The sequence below is a fragment of the Corvus brachyrhynchos genome, unplaced genomic scaffold (assembly GCF_000691975.1).
Source record: "Corvus brachyrhynchos isolate BGI_N302 unplaced genomic scaffold, ASM69197v1 scaffold258, whole genome shotgun sequence".
NCBI classification, from domain to species: Eukaryota; Metazoa; Chordata; class Aves; order Passeriformes; family Corvidae; genus Corvus; species Corvus brachyrhynchos.
The window spans coordinates 2,829,024-2,855,272 of record NW_008240122.1 but is presented as its reverse complement, the minus strand read 5'-3'; the positions used below and the strand labels follow the sequence as shown (position 1 = coordinate 2,855,272).

Below are 26,249 nucleotides of genomic sequence, written 5' to 3'. Positions count from 1 at the left end.
TTCAAGACTGTGAAATGATTTATTAAGACAGGATCTGTGTCAGAGAGATTACAGATCAGAAGTATTCTGATTAAAATATTTGGCAGTCTGTGTTTGCTTTAAGATATGTTAAGAGACTAAAAGAATGATCTAGAAAAAAAGAAGTTACTGTAATGAGTAAAATATTTTTCTCTTAAGTGTTTCTAAGAGCTTTTTCTAAATTATACATTTCACCTCTTCAAAGAACTAAGGAATTACATAAACACCTGCATATTTTCCCTTGCAGAAAATCCTACAGTAATGCCAAATGAATTCCAAATAAATCCTTCCTGTTTTTCTGTCTCACTGTGTATCAAGGTGATAGCTAGCATGCTATCCAGATCATTGCTTCAACCAGATAGTTTATTTTCTGGGTAGTTTATATCTGTCATGAAATTGAAACTGCAGCAAAAATTTATAATCTAGATGTAAATTACTGGTCTTTGAAAAATTATTACAGTTCCCCCTAACCTAGTATGTATCATTTTTTCAAGTCTCACAAACCCACCTACATTTAGGTGTCATGAAGGCCACCTAAATTAATACAAGGCTCTGAGTTATCTCAAGGTATTTACAGAAGTGTACCTAAACTTGTGTTGCCTAGATTCAATGCAACAAACTTTGGAGCATGTGGTCACGGTTAAAAAGACTTCTGCAGTTCATCAAGAAGCCAAGGCTTTGACCATGTGTCCTCAGGTGACTGGTTAGGTCATATTTGTACACCTCTACAGAAAAATAATAGGTTTGTATGGAGAAGTGTGTAAATATTAGGTGTCGTGGTTATTATTTATCTTTTTGCAACTGACATAATCTGTTTAACTGTTGAATGTATTTATTGGTCACTAAATCTGCGGTCCCCTCTTCTGCAGGGTCTGAGGACCTTACATTTCCTAAGAAGGAGGAACTCTGTACTGTCCCCATTTAATGGGAAGGACTTGGATGCTGCACTAAGACTTATCTCTTCACCTCTCACGAGCAGGTATGCTGACCTTTGCCACACAGGGCTGTGCTATGGCCTGCAGGGAGGGTCCCCATGCTGTGCCCTTATGTAGCACGGCTGCATGGTACACGAACTGCTCATGGGCACATGAGGGGCACTGGGTTTTCTGAGGGGAAGCTTCTGTGGGGATGCTTTGGCCCCTCCATCTTCTCTCCTAAGGAGCTCAATACACTAAACCCAGAATTAATCTGGACATCCACCACACCTAGGGAGGAGAGTGTGCCGTGTCATGCAAGACACAAAACTGGGTTTTGTTCAGGCATGCAGCAAGGCTGGGACAGTGCAGGACTTTGCAAGCTGTCTATCCCTGTTGGCTCAGAGGGGATAGCATTCCTCCTTCCCAGCTGCTGGTGGCTCCAAGGAGTGACACTCTTGCCAGTGCCCCCCACACCCTCATGTTGCCCTGGGCTGGCTTCCTCTGGAAGGTACCACTGGGCTATCTGCAGCCATTGGGCTTGCCTTCTGAAATGAGGCATTTCTCCTCCATCTCAACAGACCTTGGTTTAATTTGGGTGGTGAATGTTTACAGATTACACCCTCTACTTAATAATGCCTCTGTGACAGCTGTTTTGTCCAGCTATCATCGTGGTGTAAATGTTTTTAACCAAAGAGCCTTGGATACCTACTGACATGGTAAACTTTCTCATGTGTTTGCCAATTTGCTCTTTATTTGTCTAGGAAACTAGCTGAATTCATAATGTATATTTTTTTCTCTCTAATTCTGTTTCAGATTAATGTTTAATCCACTACTTGAAGCAGTTTTCTCATTCTCGTCTCTGTACTAAACTGAAAGAAATGGAACTAAGATCCTGTAGCTTGAATTCGCTGAGCTTTTGTTTTGAGGTTGAACAGTGAATCTTAGAAAGCTTGTTTTTCATTTGTCCTGAAACCTTGCCCCTCCTGCCTCCTGCTTTTCATGCCAATAAAAGGTAACCAGAGACAGCTGGGGGTTCTCTTTCTGCCTCCCTGGAATGGGAGTGTCTTCTGAATGCCTCTTTCATGTACCTGCACAAACCCTGCTCTGCTAAACCGCTACGACTGAGGTTCCCAAAGGTTGAATAGGTTTTCATTGCCTGCATTTCTGGTCTGAAGCAGACTGAGAGAAATGAGTGTTAAGTAAACGCAGTGGCAGCCCTGCCAGCGTCAGCATTCCAGCCTGCAGTGATGCTCCAGACCAGGACACTGCTGGCACAGACTTCTGCACATCCAGCTGTCAGGGGGTTGTTTTACTTGCTCACAGTTGAAAAGAAGAGGGATGCAAGGCAAAGCAAAGAGTGGCAAGTCTAGTTTTTATGAGGCTGTTTATTTTTTCTGTAACAAGTGCGTGGTGCCTTATGGATGTTGAATGGGAATTTAATACACTGATAAAGTAAAATTGTAAACTTACCAAGTCTGTTTTCAGCTGCCTTTGTTCTGCACCTCTAAGCATCTGCAGAAAACATGTTCAACAGCACTCAGACACTTCTGTGAATTTATATAAGATCTTATTCAGCACCTTCTGTAGAGATCCAATCACTTTGCTGCAGCTGATTGAAGTTAATAGAAAATGAAGGTGCATGTCTGTCTTTCCATACCAGGCCTTTTGTGTGTGAAGTCAGTGCTCACAGGTTTTAAGTGAAAGCAGAGGTTTATTTTCAGTTTTATGTCATGAGCATTTTACACATTCTATGTTGCAGTTTAAAGATCAAGATTTAGGAAGTACTAATATTTGACAACAGAGGGTTGTGTATCTGGTGATTTCTGGTGTGTAGCAGGGCAAATTTCAAACACCCTAACATCCAGCTAACAGTGGAATTTACACATGGAAGTATTGTGCATTCATAACTTACTAATAACAATGTCGGGGTATTGTCTGTTGTAGCAGGCAAAAGAACCTGCACTGCATGAATTAGGGCTTTGTTTGCACAAACACCTAGGCATTGTGTAGGCAGGAAAATTTTCCCCTTCTACCAAAATAACCTTATCCCTTTACCACACGTAGCACTCATCAATTCAAGGCCTTCCCATGTAAAGACAGTTTTATTCAGGAGTGAGAATGTGTGCTCAAGTAGTATCTTGCAGTAAATATAGCATGGCTTATGCAGATCCTTCTACCTTACCTTCTTCCAGTTGCTGTTCCATGACCTAGAGAGGTTACTCCTGTCCCAGCTGCTTGTTCAAGGTTCACGGTGATGCCATCCCCATAGCTCTGTCATGTAGCTGAAGTACTCCCCTTCCTGTTTTGCTTCCCCTGAGCTGGTGGCTGTAGATGCAATGAGGGCATCTTGAGACATGTCAGGATTATCCAGTTAGGGTGCCTAACATGGATGTACTAATGATGGCCAGGGTAGCGCAGTGGTGATGTTAGTGTTGACTTCTCAGCCTAATATGTATTATATTAGGAAGAAGATGACAGGTTAAAAGGATTGTCAGTATAGATGCAACTGTAGAAGTATTAATGCAGTGCATATATTGCTTTGCAGCAGTCCTGTGTCACCCATGACCTGTGGCAGACACAGTGGGCAGGCATGCAGAGATGTCCTGCAGTGGAGGTGGGCAGGAGGGCTGGTTGGGCAGAGAGACAGCAGGTGTGTGGCAAACAGCACCACCAAATCCAGCCAGGCATCTCCATCATGCCCTGCAGCACCATGACTTCTGTGACTCAGAGTTCAGCTGCACGTCAGCATGATTCTGGATGCTCAGAAACATAAGCTAGAGTAGAATAACTTGCCCTTATAATGTCCAGCATTAGTTCTTAGAGCATCTGAAGTAATGGTTACAAAAATGTGTGTGTAGAGCTGCTAGTCTTCAACTGCTGGTCCTGGAGGAAAATTCACATGCAGAGTTCAGAGTGACCACTGATGTAGAATGCAGCAGCTTCTTGGAAATGGGATGTAAAATATCTTTAGAGGGACAGCTTCTCTGTATACTCAGAACCAGGCCTAATACACCTTGGATTTAAGGTAATGGCAACTATAATTTCCTGAAGATGAAGACCCTTTTCCTCTTTCCCCTTTTTTATTCTTGCAAGTATATGCTACAGCATCATTAGGAAGTTTTGTTTTTTTTCTTTTTTTTTTTTTTTTTTTTTTTACTCCTGATCGATGATGCAGTGTTACTTATTAGTCATTTACTTTTAGTTTTGTATGTAGCTGTTTGTCAGTTTATTGAAATGAACTGCCATCCGGGCACCCTGATCAAAGCAAAAAGCATGAAATCCCACGTGTTGCACTTTTGAGAGCAACAACAATGATATGTGTGTGCGCGATCTTAGTGGGTTTTTTTTTTTTTTTTTTTTTTTTTTTTTTTTTTTTTACTCCTGATCGATGATGCAGTGTTACTTGATTAGTCATTACTTTTAGTTTTGTATGTAGCTGTTTGTCAGTTTATTGAAATGAACTGCCATCCGGGCACCCTGATCAAAGCAAAAAGCATGAAATCCCACGTGTTGCACTTTTGAGAGCAACAACAATGAATCTAACCTTTCACCCTTGACTTTCTTTTAACCCTAATTTTGAAAGACAGTAGCAAACAATTCAGCTAACTTCTTAAGTAAAAGAATATTCAAACTAGCTCGTTTGTAATGCAGTGCTCTTTTCAAGTGAATGGAAGGTCTTGGAGTAATGCATACAAATACAGAGGCTGGGTAAGTTCATTACTTTGGAGTTTCTGGTGTAGTAATAGCAGTGAAATGGTTAAAAGGCTGACTTTAAAGTGGTCACAATTAGGCTTCAAAGTTAACACCCCACCCCACTGAGATGAATGGGAGCAGTTGACATTTCTTAGTGCTATTGTTTCAGTCTGGCTTGCTATAGCTTCTAAAATAAGACAACAGTACATCTGTTTACATTCTGCTTCCGCAAACCCAGATGGGCTAGAAACTTCATTGTTTTTTAAGTGGAAGCTTGGATTCTGGAGAGTACAGCAATATCCACAGGGTATCTGTAGGAAGAAGAGCTGAAAGCCGCCTTAATCACAGACATATCCCCCTCCTCTGTAAACATCTATTGTCCCAGGACAAATCTGTAAACCACGGGGGAAAAATAAAGTAATATATATTTGAAGTACTTTTTACTTACAACATGACATGCACACAATAACTTCTCATCAAGCCCCCAGCATGCAAATATTCATAAATGTATGTGGTGTTTTGAACTTTTTTCTCTTTTAATAGCTTGTAGAAGATAAAGGTCCTGCTTTTGCTGAATGTGGTAGCTTCTCTTAAGCCTCTTCCTAACAGAAAATTCTTGTCTCTAGAGAAGCTGGAGTTACACCCAGGAGAGTTTGAGACCAGGTGTTACTTTGTGTGCACATGGGTAGAATCCTTTAATTTACTTCTGAGAGTGATACAAGAAGAAGTAAGATTTTTTGAGAGGAGCATCTTGCATTTTTCTGATACTATCATATGGCAGCTACATTAGCTGGAGTAAGACCTTAGGAGCTGGAATGGTTTAATAAAGGTGCAAGTGGGGCCAGAATTTGGAGCAGATGGTCTCTATTTCCCCATGCGTCAGTTTGTGTAGGGAGTACACAGTGTCCTCTCAGACTTTTGTTGAGGGGTCTGCACAGTGGCAAACTGCCCTCAGTAGCAGCCAGAACCCTGTGAGAGCTTCTCTGATAAAAGAACCCATTAGATATGCTTAGGCTGTAGATTGAAGCCAGCTGTGAATCTGTCGGAAAGATTTTCCTCATTGTGCTTTCATCAGGGTGGAAAGTTTGTGGCTTGTTTTGCATATATATGTATTTTGGGCTTCATTGCTGTGACTTTGCAAGTCCTAGAGCCTGCCAGTGATAAGAGCTCTCATGCATACAGGCTCCTTTTGTATGTTGGCACTCAGAGACCCTGCCTTCCTTTTGCCCATGGACAACACAGCTTGTGCATTGGAAGTGCCATTGTGGGCTCTCCCAAATGGTGTCTCCCAGATTTCAACCCTGGGTGAGTTGGATGGTGAAGGCAGGCATGCAATCTGTGGTTTGGGCTCATGAAACTTGTTTCCTGCCCAACTTCAAGCTGCATTTTCATCTGACTACAAAATACAGTGGCTCTGAGCCTCGATAGGCCTCCAGGTTGTCTGAGACAACTGTGGGCATTTCAAGAGTGTAAACTCTTTCCTCTCTTGTTCTTCTCCTCAGCTCCTGTGTTATGAGGAAGTGTGCAGCAATCTGGTCTGGATGAAGAAAATACCTGAGAAAACCCAAGAGGAATATTTGCTGTGAAAATTTCTCTCATGAGATTGTTTTAACTTTCTATTAAAAAACTGCTTTAAAAATAAAATAATGTTAAATCATGCTGGGAAAACCAATTTCAATGTGATAAAACTCCTACAGTGTGATGCAAAAACCACTCAATTCAACTGCAAGAGGAAGGGCATATTATTTAATCAAGCAGAGGGCTAGAGAACAGCATCAAGTATGCATTTGTTATATTTGTTTCCATTTTTTCTAGTCCATTTCTGAGTGTGGATTTCCTCACTATTACACAGACTTGAATTGCATCTTGTGCATCTTGTGGAAGAAGATAGGTACCCTAAAAGACCTTTCAAATATAGTTAAAATAACTTCAGCAGGGCTACAGTAGGTCAGTGGCAGACAAAGAAGTTAGGGGATGTTTTGCCAGTTCTGTATATTTTAATTAGCAAACTGGCCTGCCTCCCTCTATTACAACAGCATTGTGATACCTAAATATTCAGAAGTCTAAGTTTTGTATGCTAACCCTAACACAGAGCATTTCTTGAATAGACCTTAAGAGCATATTGCTATAGCTTCTTTACTGGTTGTGCCCTAACCTGCTTTTTGCCTCATATTCAAGGGTGATTTTGACAACAGAATCATCTTTTAGGGAATATAAAATACCAGGGATTGAAAGGGACAGATCTGGACAGGGCAGGAATTTGCCAGCAGGATGACATTCTAAAGCAACTTCCGAAAAATCAACATGCTATGAAAATAAATTAATTTTTTTAACATTGTGCTTCCATTATAAGACTATTTAGTTTTGAATAAATTGTGCATTTCCCTTTTGTGGCGTATTTCTTTAGTCAATTTATATTTTGCATGCCTATTGCTCCCAGTCTCTTTACTGGTCTGAGCTTGCTTGCCAACTGGTATTGGCCACTAAGCATCAGAATCATGGTTTTCTTTGGGCAACTTGGTACATTATGGCTGTCATTGTCCCATAGAAGATGATGGATGCAGACGGTCACTCCTGTGGGTCTCATGAAAAATGCAATAGGAAAAGAGCCCAGCAAATTGAAACAATGTTTTTCTATTCATGAATACTAAAAATTGGAATGTCTTCCCAAAATAACCCTGAAGTTTTATTTCTTATTGAAAATTCTTTTAAAAAGTCCCAACAAAACGAAACAGTTGATATTTACGTAATCATCCCAAGTTAGGAAAAAAATGTTGAATAAAAATGTATTTTATAGGATTAAATGTCCATATTTTTTCAACTCTCATTATGATAAGGTTGTACAAGGATTAATTTTATTCTTTCTTTGTCTCATCCTTTTTCCATCCTAGACAAGGAAAGTAGTTTAATCTAACAGTTTTTCCATTGTGGTCTGTGCACCAGAGCTGGCTTGTAAAACTTTTTCTTTCAGTGGTTTTATTGTTCAAGTACTGAGGCTTCCTGTTACTTCTGGCCATGCATTTTTTTTTTGTGAATGAGTATGCTTAGATGAAAGAATAATACTAATCAAGTATATACTTTTTGTACAGCTTTATGTTCTCATTAAATAAAAAAATGGTACCTGAACTGCAGAGGTAGCAACTCCTCTGAAAGGCTGAGCCAACAGGAAAGAGAAAGTCAGCAGTGGATAAGAGAAATCTGGGATTCCTTCACAGGAAAAAGGAAGCAGCACAGGTAAAACATAACACGGAGTATTGCTCTTAATGCACATATTTTAAACTTGATGGTGTAAGAATTGTGTTTTGGGTTGTTTTCAAAGAAGAGAAAACTAATGGGGGTTTAGGCTCACAGCAGGGACTAACAAACCAAGTAGGTTCAACTACAATTTAAGTAGCTAAGTGAGAGCTACATGATCTTGGTTGCTGCATCATGCTGTTTTTGTTTCCATATTGCCTTTTGCAGTTTTATTGTTCTAATTCTTCATATTTGTGTAGTTTGAAGGTTGTTGTGTACGTGACTAGATTCACTCCCTACTGGGATATAGGCCAAGGTATTCAAAGTGATTGTTTATTTTGAGCACCTCCATTTTTTAAGGGTTCAAACCAGAGAAGTTTTGGAGTAGGGTGCCTTGAAAGGGAAACTCAGTTGTTTGTGTGGTTTGTCAACACGACATGGAAAGACAAAAGAAGAAAAAACCGGGTGCAATCAAAATCCTTGTTCACTGTTCATTGTCTCAGTGTCTGATCTTTGGTTTTCTGAATCGAGGTGACAAGATTTGGGTACTGCTGTGCTGGAAACTGGAATGTGTACCTGGCCGTGGTGCAGGCTGAAGGAAGTAAAGCTGAGCAGTGACATCACCTTGTCTCTCCATTTCTCTTCCCTAACCTTTTAATTGCCCTAGAGCTTTACCTAAGATTTAGATATGGTCTTCTGGTGAGACGGTGGTGAGATCAGTGCTGACTGTACCATATGTGGAATAGGTGTAACAGCTACAGTATATATATTATAAAGCATAAATAACCTATGTATTCCACTTCTCTGGCCATTGTGTGGGTCAATCTACCCAATGCAGGGGTAGCAAGAGGACATGCCTTCTAAAAGGACAGCATGAGCATGGCTCTGTCAGGATACTCGGCTTAGAATTAACTTTCCCCTCAAATTCTTTCCTGCTAATACAGAGAAGTACAGTTTGTGTTGCTGAAGAAAATGCGTTTGCGAGAAATACGTGAGTTGAACTAAAAAAAAAGCCCTGGAAGCATTTCATCAGGTTTTATCTTTTTGATTACCTATTTTTAGAACAAGATGTCAGCTGATGTAGCTCCTTTAAAAATGCACTTTGGATTTAGGAGAAAAAAAAACCAGCATAAGCTGTGAAGTCTTAATTGTTAGAAGTGCAACAATAGCTTAAAAACGGACTGTAAAGCCTGGTCTGACAGCTGGAGGAAGGGATACTTTATTAATAGTTGTAAGGAATGGGTGGATAGAGCCTTGAAAAGGCAGCAGGGGATATAAAAAGAAGCCTTGTAACGTGAAACCGTTGCCAAAACCCCTTGCTGAACAACTTATGAAAGAGCCTGTGTCGCATAAGCATCAAGTTAATACACAGTGAACAGGATAAACAGCTTCTGACTGATTTGACTCACTGAAAGTGAAGCTGCACCAGTGCTGCAGCCCAGCTCTGCTGTGGCAGGTTGTTTAATGGGCTGGAGATGGGCATACATGGCTCACTCTCTCACATACATGGCCAGCTTCTGCTTTCATGACTCAAAGTTTCTGTCTGGCAAGCCACAGGTGAGGGCACTTGCTGTATGGTCATCACACTTCAGTATTTTACAGTCTGATAAGTCCCCTGAATATCCTTGCAACTGATAGCCAAATTGCTCTGCTAATATAACCTGAGACATATAACTCCAAACACTCATTTTCTGTGGGAGGTGGCAGGGAAGATCCCTGTCTAAAGAGATTTCATGTAGCTACAATCTCTCCAAATTAAATCCCCAATTAAAGCACAACTGCATGTTTTCTGTGGCCAGGAGCTGACTGCATAGGAGATAACAGGAATGCAAAATCCCTCTTGTTGCTCCAGCCTCAGATGCAGGGCTTCTCTTCTTGCAGACTGCCTGGGTATCCAACTGAGCAGTGTCCCACATTAGACTATGACTGCCTGTTTATGACAGATCCAGATCACTGCAATTTTCTAGTTATTTAGAAAAGAAGTCCTTAGGTAAATGTCAATAACCCCCAGAGGTTGGGAATGCCTTGGAAGCAGAAGGGCTGCAGTTGTAGGGAAGTTTTTATCTCATTTGCAATCGCATATCCATAAAATCGCTTTAGCACAGACTCCCTGTCTCATGCCGTGCTGACTCTGTGTGAGATCTGACATTGTTCTTCCCTCTTTAATAATGAGAGCTCAGGAGGGTGGCGAGAGAGGAAATACAAACAAAAATCTCAGCCTGATTTTTAGCATTGTACAAAGTTAACCCATGTTGCCTGTGCCAATCCTAATCCCTCCTTTCAGGTTTGTCCTTTCCGTGTGGGTCAATGGCAACTCAGTTCCTGATACATCAAATCCAGAAACTTGCTGAGACCATCAGTATCTCTGGCAGCATCTCACGGTGCAGATGACACTTATTATGTCTGTGGTACATGGCAAATGTATTCTGAGGATCAGTTTTCTGTGGACATGGTATCAGCATGGCTTCCCTTCTCTGCTGCTCCCCTCAGTTGCAAGTGTGTTGCACCTATAGGAAGTGTTATCTCTCTTCACTTTAGTTTTAACCCTGTTGTTAGGTTTGGTTGCTGTTTTGCTTTCCCTAGAAGATTGTTTTTGTTTTTCACCAGTGATGTTAGCCAGCTGCACAGTCTTGATGGCAATTTCTGCTCCTGCTACTCTGCAGCAGATGTCCTTTCTAAAGTGTTTCTTCTCTTTCTGTATATTGTACAAAGCAGGTTTCACCTTTAATAGCTATTGTTTGTTTGCAAGCGGAATTGGCAAGCTAGGTATTTTCTTGCAGCTTTTCCTGCACAACCCTTTTTCTTCACCTTCTTGCCTTCTCTGTGTGGTACCAGTACTGGGAACAGCAGACCTACCAGATGAGCTGGCAGATGAGCTGTCATGCTGTGTTTCAGCTTTACTTTGGGTGGTATAAGCAATTAGCTAGTTAGAAGACCAGCCCTGCATTCATGAGATATTTCTGTGCTTACAGGTGAAATAAAAATGCAAAGGTAGATATTGCTTGTGGCACTGGTGAGGAGAATTGGTGTTGCTAAGATGGGAGAGGAATTGCATTTCCATTAGATGTTTGGGATTTTTCCTGCTGGATTCTTTCCTTTTCCGTACAAGAGAAGTATTTAAGGGTCTACGCGTTCAAATGCTGTGTAGGAACTTGACCAGCCTAATTGCAAAAAGAGGATGATTGCATCTGCACTCATTGATAACTTCCAGGGTGAGAATCCATTATGGTAGACTTTGTAGAATGTGATCAGGAGGAAAGGCAGAGACAAATCCTCTTTGGTGTAACCATGGGTAAGATATATAGCCACAGTTTTCTTATCAAAGCTGTGCTGGTATGTGACAGAAGGAGGGAGAACATCCCTCCTCATCCTGTGTCAAGGGGCACATACTTATTATTTCTGTTGACACAGCTTGTAGTCTGGTTGGATTGGCTCCCTCTTTTTGCTCAGGTATGCTTTTAGTGATCATACATTCTACCCATGAATGCTAAATTGTGGTTTGATTCCATGTGTCAGCTGCTCCATACTGAAATATGTTCACCAGAATTTCCAATTTGGTCCCAGGGAGGCCTTCCTTACAGTTTTCTAAATGATGAAAAGTTGATGTTATAAATATTGCTAACCATGCCTCTGATCCACAGAAAATATCAGTGACATTAAAGGAAATAATTCAACCTTCTTCATTGTTTTTACTCAGTTTAGGTTTCAAGTATGTTAAGCGTCCTAGCTATAAGAGAGCATATTATTGCTTTTGTACGTTATTGCTGTTATAATCCAGGAGAAACACATCCTTTCAGGACCTACTCCTTATTTAGCAGACTAGAAAAATTTAAAATAGAAGACATCACATGATGCTGATACTGCCGTCCATCTGTAGGGAGACTTCTTGCTGCTCTAGGAGAGGCATGGTGTTGCTGTGCTTTGGGAAACAGCAGGACCATTACTTCCAGTGACTGAGGCACGTTCCCAGTATGCAGGGCCCCACACCCTGATTTTTTTGAGGTAGGCAACTCTTAAAATAAAGTTATCTCCCTGTCTTTCCTTTGTTGGCCTTTTTACTACTTTTAGACATTAGTTGCCTTTGTGAGTCTTCTTTATGATTATATTTGCTAAAAAATGCAACTGGTTTGGATTCCCCACCTAAATAACTTGACTGAGAACCTACAATACTTGCTGTTCTCCCTCTTCTTCAAAGCTAGACTAAAATTAATGAAAACTTGCAAGTGGTTTGTTTAACACACTATTTTTTTTTTTGAGATTCTTTTTCTCTTCTCCCTCTCATCATTGCAACTTGTGCAGCTTCCTTGTACTGTATTTCTTTAAACATTATGCAGAATAGAGTATAATTTTGCTCTTTACTTAGACTTTGAACCCTTTGAAATGAAATCAAGAGGGTTTGCCTGTACTTAGCTGGTTAGAGTCTTAAGAGCTTCTACTGTTTTGCTGTGCAAGGAGTGCCATAGCTGATTAAAACAGATTTGATCTTTTGTCTATCCTCTAGATCAGCAGGTTAATTTGTGATTTTTAATCTACAGCAATATCACAAAGTTGTAAGGTATCACTGCACACTTCCATACGAAAAAAAAATGTAATCACACCTGATTTAGCCAAGGTTTGTAAATTCTAGTGATTAATGCAGAACGTATCTGAAGTGAGTCTATGAGTGCAGACTACTGACTCTCCTCGGTTCTATATAAGTGGAGAAGTTAGAAAAATACAAAGTACCAACAATTTCATCACTCCCTCTAAACCCAGGACTAAATATCATGGCATAAGTGCATATATAAATATATATATATGTATGCAATTCTGTACATGTTCTCCATCAGTTCTAAGTTACTAATATGAATTTGATCTACTCTACTCATATATACACGTGATAAACATATGATAAAAAGGCAAAAATGTCTTGCAGAATTTGTGGTCTGAGTGACAATATTTACCCCATATGAATGCCTACAGTGTAGTAACTTAAGTTCATTCCTCATCAGATAGATTAAGTTCATTCATGTCCTAATAAGTGGTAGCTGCTCTAGGAAGCCCTCTAAGCTTTCTATAACCAGACGTGCCACTAGTAATCTTTCCAAAATGTGATGTCAATGGAGCTGCAGCTGGTTAAAGGGCTATGCAGGGCAAAAAGTGGTATTAGTGGCTAATAAAGGCTAACTCTTTTGCAAGCAAAATTAGCTCGCTTCACTAGCTTGTTATGACTTGAAGTGTCTGGCCATTGAACTATGCATCTGGCTCATTTGTTGCTCTCAAAGAGATCCCACCCTGACTGACAGCTGTACTGGACTGGAAGAAAGTAGCCCAAATGAGTGAGAACAAGAGGACTTCAGTTTGTGTGACTTTAGGACAGTAGCAATCCATACAAACAACCTTCATAAGAAAAAGAGATGAACCCAACAAGGAATGTGTGTGATATAGGTCCTGGATCTGGGAACTAATTTCCCTTAACTGACTGGCTGCTACTGCAGAGCTTTGTTACTCACAGATGCTGTAATTGATTCACATTGTATGCAGCTACCTAAAAGACACAAATGTCCAGTAACTGGTTGCAACAATCCTAAATAATCACTAGAAATTTAACTTCCAGTGCACCCCAGATGTTGTGATGCTCTGAAGTGATTAAAACAGCACCAGAATAGTCCAAGCTTTGTGGATGTGTATTTATTTTTACTCAACGGTGTTTTGGGGTAAATGCCACATCAGAGTGTTTTTATTACAAAGTTCCTGTTCCTGCTCAATGCAGCTGTACCTATTCTAAACTCCTTCATCAAAGGCAACCATTTCCTTTTTTTCTTAATCTCAGATCAGTTTACTGAGAGCAGTTGTCCCTGACTTCCTTAGGCTTGCCCTGCAGAAAAGCTTTCTTAAAATCTTTCCTACGCCCATTCTTTCCTTTGCACATGCTTAGAAGTGTGTGTGCATGTGTATAAACATGGACACACACACGTGCCCATGCATATTTTAACCAGTTTCTGCTTCAGTCCTACAGCCTTGTGCATGGTCAGGCTGGGAAAGGACTCGTGGAAAACGTTGCTGCCAAAGAACAGTGAAACACTCACTTCCTTGTGTACTTCCAAATGATTTTAATGCTTTCTTTATTTATGAGATGTTTCAAATTTCTGAACTTTCTGATAACATTACATAGACAAATGTGCACTGAGGTCAAGACAGATTATTTTTTCACAGTGGTATTGTTTTTTGCAGGTGATTTGACACTCAGTGTTAATACAGGTCATCCAGAGTGACAGGTTGGTGATGTTGCCTTTTGTGCAATTAAACCCTTGAATGTTGTTCCTGGATTGAGAGTTTATAGAAACCACATGGAAATATTGGTTTATGCTGTTAAGCAAATTTTGGGTGCCAAACTTTTATTCATTATGAAGCAGTATTTGAGTTAAAAGGAGTCCTTGGACTAATGAATGAGTTTGGCTTCGGTAGCACACCTGTGACGTTGCTTTCTTTGCACCAGAGACCCCTGTGAAGTGCTGGCTCCAGTGTTTTGGTGACACTGAAAAGGGAAGTCTCTCAAGAGAAGACCCATAGGTCCAACTCATCTTGGCAAAAATGACAAAGCAGAACTTATGTAGAAATTGAGGCTTCAAATTGGACTTTTCCATCTGTATTATTTTGTACCTTGTGAAATTTTTGTTTGATTAGCCATAGTTGGGTACAACTTGGATGCCCAGCCTTGTGAGAGGCGGAGAGATGGTAAGAGACAGTAATATAAATGATCTTTGGTTACCAAGGATCTCAGGAAATCATGCAAGAGGAAACTCCCAGTATTTTTACGCCAAAAGGGATTTTTCTCACACATAAAAAAAAGAAGAAAAAAAGTAAAGGCTCATTGATCCAGACATAAAGATATACTAAAGAATTTTGTAGGGCATAGTCTAACTTATGTTGTTTAATGATGACTTTTCACATTGAAAATATAATGAGAAATTATAGAAAAGAAATCTTGTAGCTACCGGGATGGTAGAGAGGCTAACTGGAGCTAACACTGGACCCAGAACAAAACTACCCAGTCAGGGATGCATTTGGGGAGGTAAGTTGCTTGCCATGGTAGATGAGAGATTGATGCTGAAGTGTCCCCCTCTGCTTAGGTGCCACCACAGAATATGGCAGGAATGTGTCAATGCTGCAGGTGACAGTCAGTCCTCTTTATCTTAAGTATGGAAGAATTAGTACTCTGTATTACCAGCAAAGACCTGTAGAAAATTTTGAAAGATATCTTGACTGAAAAGTCAGAATAGTCTGTTTCTTGCTGAATCACACAGCTTCTCTGCAAGGAAGCAACAAAGTACTGAAGCAATGTAGGACGTGATATCTTCCTGCCATTAGCAATGTTCTTTCTGTCAATTTGGGTCCTCGAGTAGAATAAATCTTGAGTCCAGTATGGGCAGTGGTAGGTTGGGTTTTCATCCTTTACACGTTATAGTCACTGTGGCCAAGGTTGTTACCTGTCCTTCTTCTTTGCCTGCTGAGGAAATTCAGCTCTATATGAATATTCTTTATTGTGTTCTGCTGTTATCACTCTACCTCCATGGTTTCAGCTCTTCTTTGGGTCCTCGAGTAGAATAAATCTTGAGTCCAGTATGGGCAGTGGTAGGTTGGGTTTTCATCCTTTACACGTTATAGTCACTGTGGCCAAGGTTGTTACCTGTCCTTCTCCTTTGCCTGCTGAGGAAATTCAGCTCTATATGAATATTCTTTATTGTGTTGTGCTGTTATCACTCTACCTCCATGATTTCAGCTCTTCCTGGTACCCCTTTCATCAAAAGTAAATGTGCTGCTCAAGCTTTGTTTTTGTGTCTTCAACCTCCCTCGTTTCTTCTGCTGTAACTCCACATCTGTACTTTTTGTTTATGGTTTTCTGTTTTTAAGTATGCAAAAAATAGCACCATGCCAGAGCAACAGCCAGCAGTGGTGCAGCTATCCCAGTGCTAAGCTGATAACACAGAGAGAGCTGAAGCATTTCTACTTCTGTGCTTTGAACTCCTTCTCAGAGCTGGTTTCCTGATTTGTCTCATTAGCACTGATTTGCTTTGTACTCTGAGTGCAAGTGCTCAGTTGGTAACAGAGCAACTACATCTCCATTTTTTCTCTAGCTTAAGCAAAGCAGCAGTAATGGCCACCTCTCCCTGGTTTTTCCTTGGCAAACTTCCCAGAAAGAGGTGTACTTAATTGTAATTTGCCCTCTGTGGTCAGCAGCAATATCTCATCTTTTAGTGTCTCAACAGCACCACTGTGTTTAACTCTGTGTGTGACTAAGGCCTCATCTGATCTCATATAGAGTAACCCTGTATTTAATTAGGCTGAATATATGCAGCAGAGATGATCACATTTATTGTATATACAATTATTTCCTCTTTCATTTGCTACTTTGTCTGCTTTTTGTGACTTAAAAACAAACAAATAAAAATAACCCACCACTTCCTTTTGAAAAAATAATATAATTTTCTGGGGAAGGCTTCATTTGTGCATCTGGTGTATCTTACTAAAGCTGGTTTTGAATTTTAGGCAGACAAGCAATTGTCTGTCAAAACACTTCAAAACAAACCATGAAATGATGAGGCCATAAATCCAGGAGTGGCACAAAAGTGGGAATATGAGATCTGCAAAGTGTAATATGAGTCTTTTAGTCCAACCTCCCCTCTTTCCACCCTGGTGCTAAATATACTGCTGACGTCCTTGCAAGAAAAGAAACACACTGGGCTTGGACATCGGTGTTTTTGCCAGAGCAATGGGCACCCTTAGCTTAGGCTTAGTTCCATTTCTGTACATTTCCTTGGTAATACATGAAAAAGAAATGTCAAATTATTGTAATTGCATTTGTGACTTTGGTGGTGAAGTTTGGCAAATATCAGATCATCTTAACAGAATGTTAAATTTTAAATCCAACACTAAATCTAATCTAAAAGATTATTTTAATACAAATAAAACAGACAACTTTCCTTCCAGGTACATATCATGCTCTTCAGGAAATCCTGTCCTGGCTTAAGAAAAGTAAAGCTTTCATCTGAAGTGCATTAATAACGCTTGTAAAGTAAGAAGGTTTTTCCAAAATGTCTAACTTGCCTGCAACATTTGCATCAGCTAAGTCAGCAACAGTTTTCTAGCCACTGTTGTATTGTATTTTATGCAGGAGACAGATAACCAGCCCTGTGTGTAGTTTGTTTTTTCATATCTCTAACCTCATGGAATGTAAGGAAAAGTGATACTGTTGAAAAAAGCCGAAGAAACAAATTCAGGTTGAAATTAAATTAAAAACTCGACTTGACTTTTTTTGTTTGTGTAAAAAATAGATGTTAATATTGAAATATTATTATCCAGCTTTCCCAGATGTCATGTCTTTCACCTACCCCCATCTTTCCCATTCAGTTTTATAATCATGCTTGGTCATTCCCAAACTGAATTTTTGGGGAAGTGTGTGATTTGCCATTTTGAACAGAAAACCCATCCAGTTGTGTAAATAGCACCTCATAAGGCGTTTGCAGCAGCTTCTAAAATATTCTATGTTAATGACAGGACTTCTGTTTTTGAACTTTTATGTGTAACTCTGCTTTGTTTGTTAATAGCTAACTAGGGATGATTCCTGATAAAAACATTGATTTAGCTTTACAGCAAGCTTTTCAAGATCTCTTTCAGAATCTCTTTCTGTTGACATTCAATGAATAGTTCAAGTCTCTTTTTAAGGCTTTTATCTCAATGTTCTAGTTAATTAATTGTTAAATGAAGCGTTTGATGAGTTTTAAAATATTAAATATTGTATGTAAGTTGCTTACAAATTCAGGTAGGTTTTGTTAATGTGATTTATTTCAACGTGTTTGTATAAACAGTAAGTTTAATTAAATAATTATGAATGTATCACAGAGGAGTAATCCATTTTATACTTTTTAATATAAAACTTAAATGCTGCCCCAATGTGTGTGCACTCCTAACATCTGAATCTGATACAGTCCTGGGGATAAGGACTGGCATATGCCACATGTCAGACATGGTTGGTCATGGCTCTGGTGTGGGTGTGCCCACATCAGATTGAGCATTGCTGTGCCCCTTCCTCTCCAAGGGTACAGACTCAAGTGGGAGGACCACAGGATCATCTTTCTGGGGAGCATCCTTCTCCCTGGCTTCTGTGCCTCAGGGACACTTGCCCCTGTTCAGGATGCCCCATGAGGCTGTCACCTTTGAGGGAATTGCACGGCTGTGTACTCCCTGTGTCTGTCCAGTTGTGATCCCAGCTTCAGGGTGAGGAGGTAATGCTGCCCTGGAGATGCATGTGGGCATCACTGTGGGGCAAATCATGGCAAGCTGATTAGAATTGTAAGTTTTCTGTCTGTGAGACCAGGTAGGCTTTATAAAATTTTTGAAGTTCGAATTTTCGATGTTTGTTTGCATTCTAGACCCTACAGTGACCTTACTGCTGGCTGATTCCAGAGAGCCACCTTGTTGCTCTGAGTTGGAGTTTCTCCATCTCGAAAATCAGAGGTAAGGATCAAAGTATCTTGAGACAGTGGGATGAAAAGTACTGTGGTTATTATGATTATACTGCTTGCTGCCAATATCAGAAAGGGAGATACTCTGTTCTTATATTCAGAGAGAATTAAATGCCATGAAACTAGTGGAATTGTAACAATAGCGTGAGGAATGCTGGTAAAATACCAGCATGACATGGCTTGAGTTTGAAGTATTATATTTTTTGCCACATGTTAGGAACCACTAACACTGGTGGCTACTGTAACTTATTAAGAATTGTATGGGAATCTGTTTTCAATATCTGTGATTTAAAAATATCTTGGAATGTAACACTGGAAAAGAAAAAGAAAATATATTTCCTGAAATCTGCCTCAATGCCATTTTATCACTGTCTAATTTCTGCTGGTGGTTTTTTTTTTTTTTTTTGTGTTACGATTTTATACACAATTTCATCATTTTTCCAAAGAACTGACCTTTAGCAGAGGTCACATGCTGAAAATCACCTGGGTAGTCATACATGTTTTGTTTTATTTTCAAAGAGACTATTAAACATTTCAAGGAGAAGTATTTGTCTTTCTGATTTCTGTAGTGCAAAATAGTAAGGAAACTTGAAGTGTTTTCTCTGTGTTTCTGCCGTGTCTACAGATTTTTTTTTCCTTTAAGTATTTGAACATTACAGCTGAAAGGATCTGATTAAACACTCTACACTGTTTACAGTTCCTATGGCCTCTACTTAAACTGCATTAAACACTTAAATCTCAGCCTAACTAAACTGGAATGGATGCTTTAAAATAAGAATTATCTTCCATTTTATAATAGGGGAAACTGTAGAGCTACAAGTATCATCATGGCGACTTTTCTTCATAAACAGGACAAACAGCTTTAACTCATGGATAGCATAATTTCTGCCCTGTGGTCTTGAAAGCTCAGTGAAAAGAACAGGATATCACTACTGAGTCCAATTTTTAGCTTGGACACAGATTTCTTCTGTGGCTTAGAACAAGTTATTTCTTCCTCATATGTTTTAGCTTACCAGCTGTATAAAACATTTGAGTGCATGTTCTTGCAAAATGCTTTAAAGCAGTGAGGTGAAAGTTTAGAAGTTCTTTAAAAGAAGTTTCTGTGAGGTCTCAGCCTGCTTCCATATTTGTCAGTGAAAGTTTTACCATAGACTTAAATGGCCAGACTTAGGGTTAGAATAAATTTCATTTAAATTAGTGACTTTATGTAGGTATTTGTATTAACAAGGCTTCTGGTCTCCCTGGCACCTCATTCCAATTAGAACTTGATTCTCCTAAGCTGTACTAAGAAGCATACAGGAAATTAATTAATTGGCCTGATTCTTCTCCTTTCACCTAAGAACATACGTTCTGTCATCTTCAAATCATATTAAAAAAAAAGCTTCTCACACCTGAAATGTCATCATAGTTAATTGGTTTGGTCTAAAGGCGGCAAGATCCAGAGTTTCTGAACCTCAAAAGGCACTGACAGTATTCCCTTTGTTTAATAAGGGATTCCGGCCTCAAAAGCATCGCTGCCCTTAGATGTGATATGGAAGTAGGAGTGAGTCTGTTTATAGGCTGTACATGACTCAGTAGGACTTGAAGGTTAGCTATCCCATCCTGAGAGCACTTTAAGCCTTCCAACAAGGTGTTCTGGTGAGGAAGTGAGGAACAGCAGGGTGTACTGGCACCCATATCTGCTCTGAAATTGATACTGCCAGATTGTCCCAGGGCCTGAGAGGTTCAGCATCTACATGTGTCTATTTACTGGTGGTGAGCCGATTATCTTCTCCTGCTGATTGATCTCAGATGTCCCATATACCTGTTGGCTTTCTAAGGTGTGTAGTGGGGTACCTTGTTGCTTTGCAAGGCTCAGGTGGATAGCTTGTGTGGCCAGAAGTCTGGCCCTAGCAATGCAGATTGTCCTTAGTTTCTTCCTCAAGGTCACTGTGCTCAACTTTTCTTTTCACTGAGCTTAATGTGGCCTGTGCTTCAATCTTCTGGAGGTGGCTGAAGCAGATAGGACCTGAATGATAACAGGCAGCAGCCCAGGAGCACAAGGTTTCCTGCTGTCCTGATGGCTGTGCAAATATTTTGTGCAGGAGTGACTTCAAAGAGGCTTTTCTCTAGACTGCACGTCTGTGCAGCTGTAGCTGGGAGGACAGTTCCATCAGAGAGCAGGCTTGTCTGTCCTTCTATCAAAGCCTACATGTTGCAGCTACACATGTGTGTGGCATCCTACAGCAACCTACAGTTATGATCCAGTGGGAGAGGCAAATCTAAATGCAAATACAGGTATTCCAGCAAGTCCAAACTTTTCTCAGTGTCAGGTGGTATCTAGTGGCTCTTCAACACAGGAGCAATGTTGCCAGGTGGTTTGTATGTGGTAGTAATGCTTAGCAGCAAATTAACAAGTAGACAGATGAAGGCACAAAAAGAAAACTTGCAAATACAGTATTCTGATTTGGGAAATTTTATCCTTATTGTCAGAAAAACAATTCTTCTAGATGGACTTGATAGCATAAAAGCACTGTAATTTTAGTAATGTTATTTTGAACATCAGAACTTCAACACCTAAAATGATGTAAGGTATTGGAACAAATATGTATGCAGAGTTTGGGCTTCGTGGCTTCACAGAATTACTCATACTTCCTTTATTTATAAAAACAACCACATTTCTCACATCCTAAAAGTGACAGTCCTACAGTGAAAAGAAGAACTATGTGTTCCTTGAACACACTGTACCCGATGCACATGCAGGGGTTAAAGGGTTCACAGCTCAGAGGAAATGGCACAGTGGCTAAAAGCTACTTGGGAAAGGTCAGCTCTGAGGCAATTGTGAGTTTTCTGTTCAGTGGCCATAACACTCCTTCTCTAAAACAAGTTATTTAATTGTCACTACAAGGAATGAATGGCCAGATGAAGCAGTTCTTTTACAATTGGAATTGGCTGAGTTACTTTTCATGGTTGGAACTGAACTAGAGAAATGGTCAAAAACATTTGAATGGTCTTGGCACGTTTGGTACTGTGTAACTACTGACAAAATGTAAACAATTACATGGTAAATAGAAAGATGCATACCAGGTTAGTAGTGTGAGAATGCCTTGGCAAATTAGACTAATGACTGCACGGGACACATTCTGCTACAGTTCCCACTAGTCATACAAGCATGTTTGATGGGAATGTGATGTGTCCAGAAGCCTGAGCAAGCACAGTCTGAACCAAGTGCTCATCCCCTTAACAGAAAAGACTCCCAGAATCATACTATCCTGATCCATCTTTCTGTGTATTCATTCATCCTGTTTTCTGAGCCATGAAGCTGCAATGACCAGTCCCTTGCAGTCAGTTGCTCAAAGACAGGATGAACATGTGTTTAGATGAATTGCCAGAAGCTATCAGATGCTCAATACTTGTGATTTGATGATCATTTTGTGAAAATCCAACCCAGGGCTAAATCTACCAAAGAACTTCTGTGTTCTAACGCACCTAGTGGAATTTATCTGGAAAAGATGTTCTATACTGTGCCAAGGGCTATGGCTGGGTACCTTGGGAGGGAATGTACGAAACTCTGCACATACCAAGGAAGAAACTGTTAGTGGTTCTGTAGGGTAGGAATTGTTTGGAGGAAAGATAGGACTCAGCTCACTTTACCATTTTCTGCATTCAGGCTGCAGTTCAGCCTCCTTTACTCCAGGGTCCTCAGCCATGAACTGTTAGAGTGATGCAGCTTGGTGCTGCATGGCTAACAGTCTGCTGTAGTTTTCCAATATAGAAACAGCTTCCCAAAGCATTTTAGCCAGTTTTAGGTTCCCCCATTGACTCCTAAAATTATCTCCTTTTCAGAAGTGGTGATTCACAGCCCACTGTCCTATTCTCCAAGTTGTCTTTATTCTCTTTGAAATAAATTTCTCCTTCCTTGTCTTTACTTAAGTGTCTTGTAGTGGTTACAAAGACACCAGCCTCCCAATTCAGTGACATTACTGATACTGACCTGCTATGTAATTTCTTTGCTCTATAGAGTCAGTCTCTCCAACTGTTGTCTCAACAATCAGTGTCATTCTTTTCTGCAGCACTGATATTTTTCAGCTCTGCAAACTCTTACATTTTCTAGCATGATGAAAGGTCCACATAATCAGCGAGTATAACAATTTATACAACATAATCCATGGAAATATACATAATGAGAAGGGAGAACTTTAGTCTTGTTTATGGTCTTTTATGGTTATGTGCTGAAGTACTGTAACTGGTTTTAGATACTTGTTTTAAAAAGTTGTCTAAATCTTGAGCTATGTAAGAAAATTTATGGTAGGCTTGCAAAATAAGGCCCATGGTATGATGTTGAGATTAATCCAATCATGTTAATTCCAGGAAGTTTAAAGTGACTTCTTATTGCCTGCAGCAGAAAGTAAATGAAAAAGAGATAATATTTGATTATTCTCACTAGTTAAGAAAGCGAGCAAGCAGGAAGTGGCTCTAAGCATTGTGAGGAAAAATTTAGAATTATATATCAGGGAAAAGTTTATAAATGTGAGAATCATAGCCAAGGAAACCAGCTGCCAAATGAAGCATTGGAATCAGCACTGCTGAGGATATTCAGGGCTCAGCTAGACATCCATCTATCAAAAAAGGATAAAGAAATCAGTCCAGCCACAATGTAGGGATAATACAATAGAGTTTCCTGCCAAATTTCTACCCCAAATAGCGTATGATTTAGTTGGAATGGAAAAGGAAAGCACTTTGGCTTGCTAGATCTTTCACTGATATGATCTTAAAAACACAAATACTTCTGCCTTTTAAAAAATATTGCTAACATCTTTTAAAAATTTTTCTTTATTGTAACTGGAGTGTGTAGGTTTTGCTCTACTTTCAGACACAGTGACTCTGGCTTAGAATGTTGTTATATTTTTTAAATTTAAAAAATTGTTATATTTAGAATAAAAAAAAAATATCTTAGAATGAAAAATTGTTTCACAACATCTTTTTTTATAGCAATTTTCCAGATGTAGTCAGATTACTCATACCAAGCCTGAGGACAAACTGTCAGTAAGGTATTTATTTTTTGCATGCTTAATTAGAGGTATGAAGGCTGGTAAGACTGGAGGGTTAGGATAATAAGGTTATAAAGGCATGGTTAGCTTTTTACCTCTATATCACAACTTCAAGTACAGGCCGAGAGGGATTGTTCCCATTCATTACTTCTGAGTTACTGTTCAGATGGATGATAATGACCTACTTCTAGTGGGTAGGCAGGTAGCACTCATATAGTGGAGAGTTCAAGACTGTATTGAGCTGGCAGACTGAGACTACTGCTCATCAAAAGCTGAGGTTCAGATTTTTAAGGGCTCAGATTTTTAAAGGTTCATATTTTTAACCTTAACATTCAAGTAGTGGTCTCTTGCAATTTTGAGGAATTTGAAAGCAGTCACCTTGAGCTGAAGTAAGCAGATTTAAGGTAGCTAAGCTCTTTACAGAAAGCTAAGTATATATCTGGCTGGACCACTGAACACCTTCAAAATTGTAACCTCGCACCCTCACCAAGTTTTCAGTGAAACTCTGCTTCACCACTTTTCCATGCAGCCTCAGTAAGTGTCTGATTTCCCCATTGTTTATCCCAGCACATGCCATAAAGGAGAAGATGGATGGAGGTTCGCTGGCTTTCAAGTGCTCTGCTGCAAGCGTAGTGTCCTTTCAGGGCAATGTCTTCCAAAGCATCAGTCATATCAGAGAGACCAGGCTGGCACAGAGATGAAGCAGATACAGTTTTAAAGAGGCTGTTTCAGAAATAGAATTAGACTTAAATAACAAATGAATCTTCAGACAGAGTACCGAGTTTCTACAGCAGTGTAATGCAGAATTCAATATTTTCAAGCTGTAAATACCTTGCATTCCCTAATTTATACTGTAAAAATTAGTGCTAATTTCTAAGATATGCTGTAGAGTAGACCAAGGCTAATTCTTCTCAAGAGTAGGTCTGCCATGTTATCACTCTGCATTATGAAAATGTGTCACATGATGTAGGGACGGGAAGTATGAATATCTGCTATCTGATGCATACAATTGAAAAGGGAAATCACAGAGTGAAATCATCAAGCCACATTAGCCAAAGAGAACAGAGATGTAAGGGTATAACACTGGAACTGTAAACAATCAAGCAGAGATTCACCTGTGTGGAATTGTGCATGCTGCTTAGAAGTGAGCCAAAATGTTGGCAGTAGAAAATTTAAAAAATCTAGCACTGCTTATCACAGAAAATTTTCAAAATGCTGTATGGGTAGGACAATAATCATTAATGTGTACTAAAAGAATGCTATTTCTGGGTGCCACTTGGAACTTCTCTACAAATGACACAACTTAGAAGTAAGGAAATGAACTGTCCCTGGGCTCTGATTGGGTTCAGGTACATATGTGCATTTTGTGCCCTTCCACCCAGCTTATTGCCACAGCAGTGATGGCGTGCCCAGCTGTGTACCACAGCTCTCACTGCTGCCCTGCCAGCCTGGCCTGGTGGCCAGCACACCCTTCTCTACCAACACAGGAAGTAGGTCGTGCCTGTGCTGATCATCTCCTCTCTTTTCCCTTTTGAATGTTCCTGTGAAACTACATGTGCTCGCGTTTGTAAATACGGACATCTGATAAAATTCTAGAAACACTCACCATCAGAAAACTTGCCTTTAAATGTGTAAGAGTCTCTATTTTCCTTGTTCCTTCCCCCTGCACCGTCAAGAAACCACGATGACAGGAAGACTGCACCATTTCCTCCGAAGAGACTCATTGCTGTTCTTAATATCTCACGTTAACCCAGAATCTGCTCTTTCAGTGTGCATGCACTTTCAGCTGCACAAAATGTGAGACTGACCTGAGGCATTTTAAGTCACTGAAATAGGACATTTTGGTAGAGGAAATAGTCAAATCAGGATATCACAAAACAAGAGCTTTTATAATTGACTGTTCAGGCAGTGCTGCTGACTGCTGAGCTAGCTCTTAGTAAGAATGTGCAAGTTGTGCTATTTTTACTTGCTACTTGTCTAGTACTGGACTTGTTTGGAATAACTTATTCCTGCATATAGAGGTGTATATCTAGTAACAAGAATTTAGAGGAATTTTCTGTAGCTAACAGAATTCTTAAAAGAATTCATTGAGTAGGAAGAGAGAAAACCTTGCTGAAGGAAGCTTTGAATACTTTAGAAAAAAGGCCCAAATACATTTGACATTCCCCTCAAAATATTAACATTTTTGTCTGTGAAAAGTGCACTTCATTACCCTTGTCATGTCACTTCATAACTTCTTGTTAACTTGTTGTACTTTACCTACTCATCTAGTTCAGTTGTTTTTATTCCCTGGTTTTCAGCCACCATCCTTTCCCCATTTTCAATCTTTGCAGTTTGCACACAGACACCATCTGGCTTCACCCCCGGGGTTTCCTAGACAAGGGCAATCTAGTTAGCCTTGTGAAATCCAAACCCCAGGCAAAACAAAAACTGTAGAAAACTTCCACAAGACAGGTTTTGTCAGTACTCTGTGAGGGGCAACTCCATTACCCAGAGAAGCTGTTAGAACAGAAATCACATCTTAAGCACTAAGTTGTCTTCTCAAGCAACCTCCTCTTTCCCCAAATTTTTCCTTTCAATTTACTGGAATTACAGCCAGTCTTTTCTGGTCAAGAGAAAGTTTGACCACTGTGCGTGTAATTACAGAACCTCAGAGTAGAACACCATGTAAGAAACTGTCTATAAAATGCTTGGAATAAAGTAGATTAAGAACAGATTTGCTAAAGAAATTAGGAAGTCATTCCAGTGTTCTTTTCTGTTCTAAATAATATAGTGAAAATAAATCTCTGAGGCAAGATTCTGGACAAAGACATTCCTTTGAAAAGAGACCACAAGATTCCTGGTCTTCTTAA

General features: G+C 39.8%; 1 long non-coding RNA gene across 1 annotated transcript in view; it reads left to right on the top strand.

The window, feature by feature from the left end:
- Positions 1-26,249, top strand: part of LOC108449242 — a 47,607-nt gene that overhangs the window by 14,530 nt on the left and 6,828 nt on the right. The window contains exons 6-10 of the long non-coding RNA XR_001865396.1: positions 888-997; positions 1,749-1,947; positions 6,131-6,407; positions 7,718-7,862; positions 18,275-18,359. This is a non-coding gene — a long non-coding RNA (uncharacterized LOC108449242). The remainder of the gene's footprint in view (positions 1-887; positions 998-1,748; positions 1,948-6,130; positions 6,408-7,717; positions 7,863-18,274; positions 18,360-26,249) is intronic.